The sequence below is a fragment of the Fukomys damarensis genome, unplaced genomic scaffold, assembly GCF_012274545.1.
Source record: "Fukomys damarensis isolate Sample0158 unplaced genomic scaffold, DMR_v1.0_HiC HiC_scaffold_9, whole genome shotgun sequence".
Classification (NCBI taxonomy): domain Eukaryota; kingdom Metazoa; phylum Chordata; class Mammalia; order Rodentia; family Bathyergidae; genus Fukomys; species Fukomys damarensis.
In genome coordinates this window covers 22,593,372-22,606,295 of record NW_022900921.1, presented here as the reverse complement: position 1 = coordinate 22,606,295, position 12,924 = coordinate 22,593,372, and the positions used below count along the sequence as shown (strand labels likewise).

The 12,924-nt window shown below is 35.6% G+C and overlaps 1 protein-coding gene across 6 annotated transcripts in view; it reads left to right on the top strand.

The window, feature by feature from the left end:
• The first annotated feature begins 2,928 nt into the window (after positions 1–2,928).
• The window catches only part of LOC104860873, a 100,431-nt gene continuing 90,435 nt past the window's right edge, over positions 2,929–12,924 (top strand). For all 6 annotated transcript variants that reach the window (XR_779829.3, XR_004516412.1, XR_004516413.1 and 3 more), the window contains exons 1-2: positions 2,929–2,959; positions 11,467–11,534. The gene's annotated coding sequence lies outside the window, so the exon portion shown is untranslated. The remainder of the gene's footprint in view (positions 2,960–11,466; positions 11,535–12,924) is intronic.

Here is a 12,924-nt window from a genome sequence, read left to right as displayed (position 1 = left end):
AAGGGGGCGGCGCGCGCCGGGCAGCGAGGGCGCGGGTCGTGAAGGGCCTAGGAGTCAACTGCTCTCGTGCTGAGTTTCAACCGCTGCTGTCTAGGTATGTCCTGACCTCCGACCTCAGTTCTTCTCCCCACCCACCCCAACCTAACTGTTAGCGGTGGACCCCGACTCCTAAATCTACCACAGGCTCCCCTGACTTCTGACTTTTGCCACACAAGTATCCCCCAAGGCTCCCAGCTCCAGCATCTCCACAGATTTTGTTGACACTGATACCCTTTGATCCTCACAGGCCAACTGCTGCCCTTTACTTATGAGCCCCCAGAGCCCACCTTCCATTATTTCTTTCTGAAAGTTTATATTTTGGTTAAAATTAAACTGACAATGTCTACATGATGGTGTAAAATTCTGGTTTAATTAATTCACCTTGTCTACAGTTTTGTTTCATATGAACTTCTATTTTACACCAGATTACTCCATTGGAATGATAATTTATTGTCACTTAAATGAAGACAAAGTCTCTCCATTCTGATGTTCTTTATTTCTCTGGAAGTTCAACACTTGCACTTGGGGACGTTGCGTTTTCATATTTAAGGGGGAAATTTCCTTACATATTTATTATGCTATGCATTTCCCAACAACAAATACAGTTTTTGTTAATGTGAATCTTTATTTCACCTTCATGTTGAAAGTTTTGCTGGGTATAAAATTCTACATTGCCTTTTCTTTTTGTTTAATCCTTCAGTATTTTAAAAATGTCCTTCTATGGCCTTCTGATTTTCTGATATTTCTGTTGAGAAGCCAGCCATCAGTCTGATCATTATCCTTTCGAAGATAATGTGTCTTCTCCTACCCCACGCTACTTGAAAAATATTTTTTTCTTTTGCCTTTAATAGTTTTGTGTTTGATGTCACTAAGTCTATGTGTAGTGTATTTATGCTGCTTTGAATTCATAAAGTTTCTCAAATGTGTTATCTGATTTTTTGTGAGTTTTTCAAATATCTTGGCCAATATTTCTTTAACCCTCTGTTCCCATTCTCTCAACTTTCTTCTCAAACTCCAATTACATGTATGTTAGAACTTTGTACTATATTCTTTATACCTCTTACACTGTCTTTTGTCTTTTTTGGTTTTTGATGTTTGTTTGTTTGTTTGTTTGTTTGTTTTTTGGGTTTTTTGAGACAGGGTCTCACTATGTAGTTCAGACTGGCCTTGAATTCAATCTGTAGTCCATGCTGGCCTTGAACTCATGGCAATCCTCCTGCCCCAGCCTCCTAAGGGCTGTGATTACCGGCATGTGCCACCATAACTGGCTTCTCTTTTTTTCTACTGTGGTTTATGTTTGATATTTCCTATGACCTGTTGCCTATTCAGTAGAAACTACTTTGCTTGCCTGAGTTGCTATACAACTCCTCTTGAAGTCTTAATTTTACTTACATTTTCAATTCCAGAATTCTCATTTAACCCTTCACCTTTTGTTTTTTAAATAGATTTCAAGGTTCTGTAAAATTGTTTATCTTTTCTCTATTTCCTTGCAATTTCAATCCCATTATTTAAAGCTCCTATTTGATAACTGTAATATCTCATTGTTATGGCTTGTATGTAGATGCCCCTCCAAAACTTCATGTGGTCATAGGTGGGGCTTTTTCAGAGGTGGCTGAATCTAGAGTATGTGATTGATTCATGGTTTAATGCTAGAATTAAGGGATTAATGATTAAGGATGCTAGAATTAAGGGTGGATGATTACTAAATCAATCCACCGATTGGTTTGCCACCATCCTAATCCAGGTAGCCTCGATATAATGTAAGGGCTTATCTTCCCCCATGCTTGCTTTTCCTATCTTCTGCCTGCTATGAACTATTTCTTCTCTGCGGTGCCCTTCTGCCATGTCAACTTGCCTTGGAGCCAGCCAACTATGACTGAAACTTCTACAAGATAAAAGACAAACTAAAGCTTGCCTCCTTTAACTTTGGGTATCAGGTATCTTTTCTTAGCAAGGAGAAAAGTAAGTAGGACACTCATCATCTGAGTCCTCCTCAGGTATGTGGTATTTCTTCCTGTTTTATTTAATAGACCCATCATGCTCATTGAATTCAGATAGTATGGAAGGAAGGGCTGTGGATGATACCAGTTTTCTTCAACATGGGTTAAGTTAAGTTTTCTTTTGTTAGTAGGCAAAAAGAATAAATTACCTTAATCCCAACGAGGCTTGGTTTTAGGCTTTTTAGTGAGTGCTGGTTTATTTCAATTTATTTTTTTAATCTTAGTTTTATCCTTACTTTTAGTCATAGCTCTTACTGGATCTTATTACTAAAACCATGGGATGTTACCAAGACCCCTCTGTCTTGTGGGGCTTGCACTCTAATCTCTGTCTTCCCAGCAACGTGAAGCTGCTGAAATCTCTGATCAACTCTTTAGGTGCTGCCACTATTCTTCTGACTTTCTGGAAGTCTCTTTGTGGCTGTCATCTTATGAGCTAATGATTTGCGGGAATTTGTGAACAGATTTTTGAGCTCACATATCTATAGTTTGTTTTTTTTCTTTCTGTCTAGAAAATCCCAGCTGCATTTGTTCCCAAGCTACAACCTTTGTTTCTAGCCAATTAAGGCTGCTACTTTCTAATTACCTCTCTTACTACTTACTGCCACTTAGAAAATGTTTAGGGGCATGGGAAGAGCTGAGGTGAATATAGATCTTGCCTCTTGTGCTTTAATTCTCTCAAGGATTGTGACAGATTAAGTTGTGCCTTCTTTGGTTATTTTTTAGTTGTTAAATGTAGTGTGTGTTGTGCATAATTGTTCTTAAACATTTATTTATAGTTGTTATATATAATTAATATATGTAATAAAATACACACAATTTATCTTGTTTTTATAATTTTTGTTTTTTTGATATCAGGGATTCAACGCAGGACCTTGTGCTTGCCACTGAACTAAATCCCTGGCCTATAATTGTTTCCAATGGTAAGTCTAATCCAATTTAACATATTTCAGTATAACCAGAATACGAAGTCATCTTCTTTTTTTTTTTAAACTAGAGGTTAGACAAACGGTGCTCTACTACTAAGCTTGGCCCTTATTAATCTTTATTTTGAGACAGGATCTCAATAAGTTGCCCAGGCTGGTATCCATTTTGCAGTCAGGTGCCACAATACCTGGTCTGCAAGATCCACTCTTGACCTTCAGTTTTTATAGTTTATCCAAATTCCATGAATCTTCATCCCTACAAATCAACTCCTAAACCTTAAAATTTTCAATACTTTCATCCTTCCACTTTTCAGTCCTATCTATACCTGAAGTTCCTGATTCATATATTCTAATTTCTATTTCCAGGTCTCAAGTGCTATGATACCCAATCTAAACTATGATTTCCACATCCCAGCACTTATGACTCTTATATCCCAAACACTATTGATGTTTTCTAACACTACTATAACATCTCCTGGATAACACCCCATTATTATAATTGCTTCTACTTTTGACCAATTTCAAAATTCCAACCATCTTTTAAAAGTATTGTTTTACAGTCACCTTTCAGTCAGATCAAATGTTAGGTTGTGGGGAAGGAACAGTTATTTGAGGATTGGAGTTAGGTTTTGTTTTTCTGTTTTGTTTTGTTTTTTGTACCAGGGATTGAACTCAGGACCTTGCACTTGGGAGGCAGGCGTGATGCCACTGAGCTATATCCCCGGACCTGAATACTGATGTTTTTTAATCACATCTGGTGTTTTTTCCACTACAGAATATCCTTCTATCCTATGCAACTGTAGGCTGGTGATCGAAACACCAGGCAATGATTGCTATCCTGTGAATTCACCAGATAATTCTGGAAATGAGAAGCCAACTGTTTTTCCCTTCAAATTTAAGTGATCATTTAAGATTTCAATTTCAATTAGCTTACCCTTCCATGATTGTCTATCAACAAAGTACACATTTAACTTTATATCTTCTTTTTGCCAGTTAATAAAAGATAGAATTAATGTCATTACAGCTATTAAAATTAGCACAGAAAATGCTCCAGGATATAAAATAATTCATTTCTGTCACAAAATGCAATTAAAGGAAGGACATTCAGAGCCCTTAGGAATTACAGAATTATCTTTCTTTATGGCAACTCACTTTCTAAAAAAGACAGATGGATCTTTGATCTTTGTGCTTTTTCAGGGGATTTAATTAACATGTAATTCTCATACCTTAGGAAAATCACCTAATATCTTTGAGTTTTGATTTGTTACTTCTAAGATCAAAATGACAATAAGTCTATAATACAAAGAATTTTATGAGCCATAATATGAGATGAGGCAGTTGAGCACAGTGGTTAGAAAAACAAACTGCAGGGCCAGGGATTTAGCTCAGCGGTTCAGTGGCCTGCCTTGCAAGTGCAAGGACCCGAGTTCAATCCCTGGTAACAAAGAAAAAAAAACAAAAACAAAAAAAACAAAACTGCAGCCAAATAATTTGGATGTAAGTGGCTACATCACTTACTAGCTGGTAAACTTGGTAAAGTTATTTCCTCCTTTGTTAAATGGAAATATAATAATGTCTACCTTATAACTTTCTGTGGTTAAGTGAACTAATGTATATGAAACATTTAGAAAGTACCTGACAAATAATAAGTGCTATGCAAATACTATTACTATATTACCATTCTCTAGATATAATATGTACTTATACTGTAATGGAAAGAGGCTATATTTTTAATCATAGTCAACTATGTTATGCTTTTTTGGTTTATAAATTAATCAGCAAGCAGACTGTTTCTCCATTGCCCATCCCAAACCCACCCAATTTCTGTAACCTGGAAATTTTTGAAAGCTTGTAATATTACCTCCATTAACAGCTTTTCCCATAAATCATGATACTGAAACTTCAAAATATCTAGGTAAAATTCTTTACCAACACTTAAAATATAAAGTCTACAATCAATCATTTACTTTAGTAGTGCAAATATCAGCACAAAATTCCCTGAACTTACTCTATAAATGCAATATATTAAATACACTTAACAAGGTTGCTTCATATGTCAGAAAGTTTTGGGAATCTTGCAGAGAGCAGCCCAGTGAGAGAAACAGGAGGAGAATGCATCCCCAAAATTAAAATTTACTTAAAACCCTTTCAAAATGCAACAGTTGTACAAAATCTTTACTTGCATGGTTTTCTTTCATATTGGATGAGTTCAACTGTTTTGCCAAGTGATTAACCTAACACAGCATTTATTTCAAGATCAAGCATGCAACCAGAGTAACAATAACAAAAAATTCTTCTCCACTGGTAATATAGATATGAATTATTTCATAATTTTGAGCATTACGTATATACTGAAGATTTTTTGGATGATTTTATACTTTTGGCTTATTAGCAATAGTAAAGGTATATTACTATGTAATAATGCCAGTATTTTAATGAATAGAAATTAAATTTATCATTCTGTATGTTGCTTTACATACTACAATGTGATAAAAATATGCTGAATGTTTAAATTTTTAAAAATTATTACAGTAAAAGACACATTGACATTAATCCCTTTCAAAATAGCCCCCCTCACTTTCAACATACTTAACCCTTAATTCTTGCCCTTCCTGAACAATTTTACAGTTTATGGCAATTTCTGTTAAATAAAAAGTTTACAGTGTGTATCTGTTGTCAATTAGCCTCTGGTTCTTTTACTAAACTGAGATTGAAATCATGCATCAGCAAAGTGTAACTCTGCTAACAGTCCTAATGTCATCAGATGAGACTGAAAAATGCTGGGTACCAACAGTTGACACATCCACTTGTTGGTCACTACCTGATACTGTAGGTGGACTCTGCTGGGTGCTAGACTTGGCTAGTGGTCTCTGGAGTTCTTCAGTGCTACTAGCCCATTCCTCTTGTTTATTGCTCTTTCTTTTTGAACCAACTGCTGGGTCCATATTACTCAGGATAAGAATCTAAGTAGATTTACAGGACTTTTGGAGCTCACATTACCTGAGAAATGTATCATGAGTAGGTGTACAGGACCACCAAGTCTTTATTTTAAGAGGGCCTGTTCTGTAGCATAATGTGATCAATACACTAGGAAGAGCCCTTCTAGACTAACCCGAGAAGTGTGTGTGTGAATGTGTGTGTGTGGCAGTGCTTATATAGCAGCTGCAGGCCTGTGACTAGTCCACGTACAGGCCTGTGATTGGTGCAGGGCTCCAGAACAGCTTCTGTTGCCATGGTGGTGATCTAATAAGGAGTCAGAGCTGAAACCAGGGCATCTTCTGGAATGTTTGCTGTGGGGGTTGGGGAGATCAACAGTAGTTCCAGATCCCTCCCTCTCTAATCTTAGCCCTCCTTTCTTTAAAGAGGCAGCAGTTCAGTCTGAAATGGTGGGAGCAGAGGAGAGGCACTTTGTTGACAGTTGAGTTGCATTCATATTGCAGTGGAGTGGAGGAGAGTGAGTGGCTGCTAGATAGCAAGAGAGGATCCATAAGCAAATTATCCCAGTCTATTGGGGATGATGGCGAGGGAACCAAAGGGAAATGAGAGAGGAGAATGGCAGCTTCTCCAAAGGCAGTCCCCTCTAGCCAGCATGGGAAAAATAAGACAGTCAGGTTTGCCACTTCTGGCTTTTCCTTAAAGCTACATGTTTGCAGTCAAGTCAGAACACTGAGGCAACCACAAATGTGTAAAACATGAAAGAAGATTCCTAGCATTGCTTTAGGAAGTGGCAAGAATGAGGGAATGAATGTGTTTGAAACAAGGGGAAGTATTTTAAAGGGGAATTAATGAGAATTTGTCTTTTACAGTAATAATTTTTTTAATTCTCACATTCACCTTATTTTTATCACATTTCACATAATTTTTTGTACTAGTACCTCCATATTATAATAGTTTAATACATGTGTTATATAAGCAAGATAGTACTATTATGTTAATTCACACCCTTAAAATTTTTGCTAATTTCTGATAAAATATCACTTTATTGAAATGCCACTGGATAAAGCAGTGCACTTCCTGAAAAGCAATTTGGCCCTATGTACCAAAACATTAAACATGTACATCTTTTTACTCAGCTTTCCGAAAACAACACTAATATTGCACATTGAAAAAATTATATGTGTAGATTTTTATCACATCTGATTTATAATAGAAAAAAGCTGAAAAGATTAAGCAGTATAGTAAACCATATGGCAGAATTCCCTACAGCTTTAGGAATTGTGTTTATGTATACTAGGTAAAATAAGCCAAACTCAAAAAGACATATAAAGTTCTTACTTACATGTAGAATCTAAAATAATCTAATCTTATATGTGGAAACTAAAACTCATAAAAGCAGACAGTGCAGTAGTGGTTACAGAGCCTGGGGTGTGAGGATTAGAAGAGGATGATACAGAATCTCAGTTACACAGGAATAAGTTTATTTTAAGATCAAATGCACATTATGGTGAATATAGTTAATAATAGTGTATTATATAGTTCAAAATTGCTAAAAGAGTAATATCAAATATTACCACCACAAAAATGATAAAATGACAAATTTGTTAATTAGCTTAATTTAATTATTGTACTTTGCATTCATATCACTTTGTCTCTCATAAGTACAGTTAATTATAAATGGTCAGTTTACAATAAAATTAGAAGAAAAAATATGTTCAGGGAAGGTTTTTTTTTTAAAACATTGAAGACCCCAAAATTATACCAAAAGAGTCTTAGAATTGAAAATCTAATTCAATAGTGTAGCAGGCGGGCCAGGGTTTTAGCTCAGTTGTTCTGCCACCTACCTTGCAAGTACAAGGTTCCAAGTTCAATCCCTGGTACCAAAAAGCAAAACAGAACAAATACTATAGCAGGATATGAAATCAACACACAAAAATCAGTAGTGTTCCTGTGCACCAGTAATGAACTCACTGAGAAAGAAATTGGGAAAACAATACCATTCACAGTAGTATCAAGAAAAATTAAATACTTAAAAATTAATCAAAGAACTGAATGACCGCTATAAGAAAAACTACAATACTCTACAAAAAGGAGATTGAACAGGACATCAGAAATTGGAAAGATATCCCGTTTCTGGATAGACAGAACCAATATTGTGAAAATGGTCATACTTCCAAATCTGACATACAGATTTAACACAATCCAAATAAAAACACTAATAACATTCCTCACAGTACTAGGGGAAACAATCCTAAACTTTATTTGGAACCCTAAGAGAACCAGAATAGCCAACACAAGCATGGCTAACAAAAGCAAAGCTGGCTTCAAGTTATAAAGCTACAGTAATAAAAACAGCATGGTACTGGTAGAAAAACAGATTTGTGGTTAAATGGAACAGGACAGAGGATGAAGCAACAATCTCAGGCACAAATAACATGTGATCTTTGTCAAAAGGGCCATAAACATACACTGGAGGAAAATAGCATCTTTCACAAATAGTTCCAAGAAAACTGGCTAGCCACGTGCAGAAGATTGAAGCTAGAACCATGTGTCTCACTGTGTACTAAATGAAAATCAAAATGGATAAAAGATCTAAAAGTTAAAACAGAGGCACTTTATCTGCAGAAAGATAAAATAGGCAAAATTCTTGAAGACATAGGCATAGGCAAGGACTTTCTGAGCAAAACCCTAATTACACAAAAATAACATGAAGAATCAACAAATGAGATAATATCAAATTAAAAAGTTTCTGCACAGCAAAGAAAATAACCAAAAGAATGAAGAGACAACTTAAGAATGAGAAAAAATTTTGCTGACTCTTAGAAGACTAATATCTAGAATATATAAGAACTTAAAAATTAAGGTCCCAAAAGTAAAAGACAATAAAAAATGGGTAACTAAAATGCAAAGACACTTCTCAGAAGAAGTACAGATAGTCAATAAATACATGAAAAAATGTTCAGTGTCTCTGGCCATTAGATAAATACAAATGAAGACAACGCTGAGATTCCATCTTACTCCAGAAAGAATGGTAAGCATCAAGAAGTCAAATAATAAAAAATGTTGGTCAGCCTATGGAGGAAAAAAGGAATTCTTCTATGTTGTTAGTAGGGATGTAAACTAGTACAACCACTGTAGAAATCAATTTGGAGTGTACCCTCAAAGCTAATAATAGGAATTCTACCCAACTCAGTTATTCCCTTTCTAGGTATCTTTCCAAAAAATTAAAGACATCACAATTTATAATAGCGAAATCTTGGAAGTGGCCTATGTGTCCATTAAGATGAATGGATAAAAACATGTAGTATTTATACACTCTGCCATCAGTAAAGATAAACTTTAGCCCTTTGTAAGAAAATGGATGGACACTGAGACCATACTATTAAATGAAATACATCTAAAACACAGGCTTAAATATCATGTGTTTTCTTATATGAGAAATCCAAAAATATAAATGAAGAGCAAAATAAAAGATAATAGGAAATAGGGAGATAGATCTTCTGCAAATGAGATGTGGACCAAGAGATGAGGGAGATGAGGGAGATGAGGGAGGGAGAGGAAAAAAATCAAGATGTGTTTTGTACATGCACAGACCCCCCCCCATGAGGAATGTAGTCATTATGTACTACAGAAAGTACCAATAAAAATTAAAATTTAATAAAAAATAATATGACTAAATTAAAATAGAGTATATAAAATGTATAAACTGTAGAAGAGAATAGGGCCAGTGAAAAGAACAATCAGCAGTTGTAGCCCATTTTATAAACAATGTTATTTCCCATAAATTGACGTGTCAGTATTTCAAACACCTTTTTCTGAAAGGTTGCTATGAAATTCATTTAGGCCTTAACAGTAAGATCAACCCTACTTAATTGTTTTTAAGTAAAATTAATTTGAGTTACAGATGGCCTGTTGGGTTCTTCACATACTTGAGCAGACAAAAGCATACCATTTCTTAAGAACTAAATCCTTTCCTTAATTGTTATGTTTCGAATTCACTGAGAATATCTAGCTAACTAGGCAAGTCTGTATGATAAAGAAAAATCGAAGGAGCCCATCTTAGATAATGTGCTCGTTGCTGAGACAAAATACCTGACACCTACAAGTTAAAGAAGAAAATGTTATTTCACTTACCGTTTGTAGAGGCTTCAGCCCACAGTCAGCCGATTCCAAGGTAAGGCAGCATGGCAGAGGCACATGGCTGAAAAGCAACAGTCTACGGCAGGCAGTCAGGAAGCAGCAGCAACAGTGAAGCCTTCCAGACTTTTATCGAATCCAGGTTACAAGCCTATTGGATGGTGCCACCCACACCCAGGGTGTGCCTTAACTTATCCATACCCAGAACTATGCTAAACCAAACAGGTGGCTAATTTAGTTAATGAACACTCATACACCCAAGATCCAGCCACCTCCAAAAAGCCCCAAATATAAGCAAATGAGACTTTGGAGAAAATATCTAGATAAAAACCACAGCAAAGCCTAAGAAGATCTCAAGGAAAACTATATCCTCAGCTTTTTCTTCCTCCTTTCCTCTCATGCCTCCAAACATTTCTGCCCCTGGACACACTCACTTTCTCCAAGATTAGGTTAAGGCATGCCAAGGAGCTTATGAGAGGTCAACTAATGATCATGCTGACATTAGCCAACTCCTTTTCAACTGTAGAAACTTATTTTTAAAAGGTATTTCTAGGATTTTTCTAAGTATAGAAGAAACCCAAGATTTTTGTATAATATATAATGGTACAGAATTGTATAAAATCAAAAGTAAAAGTTAACAAGAGAGGCAGCCCCTCAAATATAAGAAAAAAAATATTTTTTTCTTTGGTACTGGACATTGAACTAATCCAACTGTGGCAAAAGAATTTTGGAGGAAATACTATGGCCCAAACAAGGAAGACTTCTGTGGAGGGCCAGTTTGCAAGGATGACAGTCTCATTAGGGTGAGGAAAGCTTCCATACTCAATAATGATTCTTCTTAGAATATCTCAAGCTAACCAGGGGAGGACAGTGCTCATGCAGCATTTTGACCTCTTGTGAGTTTTTGGAGCCAAACTGGTATGAAGAGTATATCAAGTATGGGGTTGGGGGAGGGGGTGGCCTGATGCAGAAGTTTGAAAGCCAACAGGAATGAAAAAAAATCCATTCAGAGGTACATAGGAGCTAGCTAAACTTGGGAAGTCAAAGCCTGACAAGTATGGAAAAGGTGGAGGGAGCTATGGTGCAAAGGGGTGTCAGATCCTAGGTAGGATGAAAAGGCTATTCATCTGAGGAGGATTTGGCAATGGAAATGGTTAATTGGTTAAAGAGCCTACATCCATAGGTGACTGATTTAGGTGGATACAATGGTTTGGTTAAGCATCTTCCAAAGGCCCACATGTTAAAGAATTGGCTATAGCCCACAGAGCTGTTGGGAAGTGGTGGGACCTTTAAAAGGTGAGGGACAAGTTGGAAGTGTTCCAGTCACATAGAGGTGTGCCCGTGAAAAGAATATTGAGACTCTGGTCCTTTTCTCTCTCCTTCCCTGCTGCCAAGAGGTGAACAACTTCTTCTACTATGTACTCTTGCAGTGATGTACTGTGCTGTCACAGGCCCAGAGTAACAGGACCAAGTGACTATGGAATGAAACTCTGAACGTGTGAGTCTAAATAAACCCTTCTTCCTTTTAAGTTGATTCTCTCACGTATTTTGCCACAATGATAGAAAGCTGACTAATGAACCAGTACTTAGCCTTTGCTGGCTTATTGTAAAGCATTTCCCAGACATTATAAATACTTTAGTATGGATCACTAGGAGATAAGGATTTTTTAAAAACCATAAAAATACAATTCTATTATAGCCCCTAATTTTTTTCACAACTCCTTAATATCTAATTGTTGGTTAGTATTCAGATTTCTTCAATTAGTTCTTATTTGTCTGGTTTATTTGAATCAAGATCTGAACTGGGTCAGGGATTTAGCTCAGTGGTTCTGGCTCCTGCCTGGCAATACCAAGGGCCCAAGTTCGATCCCCGGTACCAAAAAAAAAAAAAAAAAAAAGTCCAAACTAAATCTACTTATTGTATTTGAATGATATGATTTTTCAAGTCTCTGTTAATGTATTCCAGTTTTTTCTGCTTTTGCTTCTTTTGACAATAGATAAATGTATCTGTTAAAGAAGACAAGTTGTTTGCCCCTCAAATCTCCCTCATTTCATATTTGGCTGATTATATTGCTGCTGTGTCATTTAACATGTTTCTCTAACCCCTGTATTAGTATCTTTATGAATGCATAAATTGTTAACTTATTTGCTATATTACTGACCATGTCTAGTGTTTGCATTGTTCCATCTTTGGCCAGTGAAGTCCATTGAGTTGGTTTCTATGTACTCTTAATAGGACTCTATTGAACTGACAATTCCATTACTTTCTAGAACGGTGAGATATTTAGATTCACCTTTTTTTAATGTTCTAAAATGGAAATCAGTCATGTATTCATTTTCTTTTGGTGGAAAATTACATTTAGAAACCACAGTGGGTGCTGGGATTTTGCATTACACTAAGGTTGGCCATTACTTCAAGATCTTTCCATTACTCAGTGCTAGGAAATGCTCTTGTTTATTTTAAAGATAAAATTATACTATGAATTCATGTTGATACTTTGAATTCAAATTTAAGGTTACAGGTTTTTTACATATCTCTTTTATATTGGTATTTCTTAATTTCCAATAACACTACTGTTTGATTTACCATACAACATATATTTAATGTTTCAAACTGTAATACTAACTTTATGATTGTTCAATACAGTATAATATTTATTTATATGCTTTTGTCCTTATAATATATCCTACTAGGTATATAGTTAAATTATTGTCCTAAAGTCATTTGAAATAACTCTTGTGTTATTAAGTAACCACCTTGGCATGTAATTAAATAGTTAATTTCATTATATTTTCAAATTTTAAAGATTGCTTTTTTCCTTTATTTTTGTTTCTATTATGTTTAATATTTATATGATCCCAAAGTCAAAACTATGAAACAAGATACA